Here is a 1638-nt window from a genome sequence, read left to right as displayed (position 1 = left end):
CAACCAGTCTTGACCCAAGAGTGGCTGGTAAGCAATTTAGTGGGTTAGCACTTCTCTGTGAGAAAATACCTGTGTATTGCAAAAAAAAAAAAAGTGTGTTGGGGGAACGACTGACTTTAAGTCTTTTGGTTTCACTTGCACATGTGTACTCAGTTGCAATGGATTTCTGATAGTGCGTCAGGATAAAAAAAATGTTCAAAAGCCATTAGGCTTTGAGGAATCAGGACTTGGGCTCCAACCCAGTCTCTATCACCCTCTAGCTGCTGAGGCCTGAGCTAGTCCCTACCTCTCTGAGACTCAGTTTCCACACTGGAGTTGAAAATGCTCATCGCTAAACACACAACACACATGAAAGCCCCTAGCGGTCGTGCCTACCTATAGGAAGTTTTCAGTAGCATGCTAGCTCTGTCCACCAGTGCTGAGGGTTGAGAACTGTGTGAGACTGTGTTATCAGGACAGGATTTGCTAATTCAGCAAGTATTTACTGAGTTCCAATTCTGTGCCAGGTACTGGTCTAGATGCTGGGCACTTATCAATAAACACAATAGATAAAAATCTCGTAGTTTGCTTATGTTTTAGGGCTTCTGCCCTAGCAGGTGCAGACACAAACAGTATTACTCAGATGATGACTGGGGGGAGGGGTACTCAGAAGTGCCAGAGAAGAGCCTGGGGGACAGGGATCTTAACCGTCGGGGTGGGGTCTGGATGAAGGTCAGCCCTGGTGAAGGCCTTATGGATGAATGTGCATGGCGGTTTCAAGGAAGAGCAAGCACCAGTGTGGCCGAAGCAGAGGGAGCAGAGAAGGGAGGGGGCAGTCAGAGCTTGGGTCCTGAAAGACCACCGCAAGGACTGGGGCCTCGATTCTGGGTGGAACAGGGAGCCAGAGTTGTATTTTGAGCAAAGAAGAAACATGAGCTAAGTTCTATTTCAAACCTCCATCAAGGTCAATCGGCCTGCTGCTTTGAAGCAAGTGTGAGAAAGCCAGGGGAATGAGGCAGTAACGTGGCTCAGAGCCGTGATGGAGCAGACAAGAGAGTCAGGGGCGAGGTTTATTCTTAAGACAGAAACTGACAGGTTGGAGGCAGCATGTGTGACCAGTGATCTGGGGTCATGCCCCAAGTTGGTGACCCAGGAATCTGGAAGGATGAGGATGCCATCCACTGCCATGTGGAGGCCTTTGACATGGATGAGCTGTGCAGGCAGTGGGTGGAGCAAAGCCCAGGGCACAGGTGTGCAGGGTCAGCAAAACTGACTAGTCATGCCCAAGCCACTGCTGAGAGCCCTTCCAAAAAAAAGAAAGAAAAAAAAAGAAAGAAAAGGTCACAACCAAATTCTCAGAAAGCAAACTAGGGTGGACCACTCTGAGTCATTACTTTTTAAGTGAAAAATGAATGGTTTAGAGTTATGGTGAAATCTGTAGAGAAATCACTCTAGATTTCCTGGTTCTTAAAGATCAGTTACGCCTTTTGTTCTTCTGAGAGCATCAGATTCCTTCCAAGAGTCAGGAGGAACCCACAGGCAGGTTACAGTGGGAACTTCCCCTAAGTAAAGTTAAGGTCATTTCAAATTACAGCCTGTAGACTTTCTCATGTCAGAGAGAGTTTGCATAAGAATAAACTGAAGAGACACACAAAAACA

This window comes from Bos mutus, chromosome 16, assembly GCF_027580195.1.
Source record: "Bos mutus isolate GX-2022 chromosome 16, NWIPB_WYAK_1.1, whole genome shotgun sequence".
Classification (NCBI taxonomy): domain Eukaryota; kingdom Metazoa; phylum Chordata; class Mammalia; order Artiodactyla; family Bovidae; genus Bos; species Bos mutus.
The sequence above is the reverse complement of the archived record's forward strand: the minus strand, read 5'-3'. Positions refer to the sequence as shown.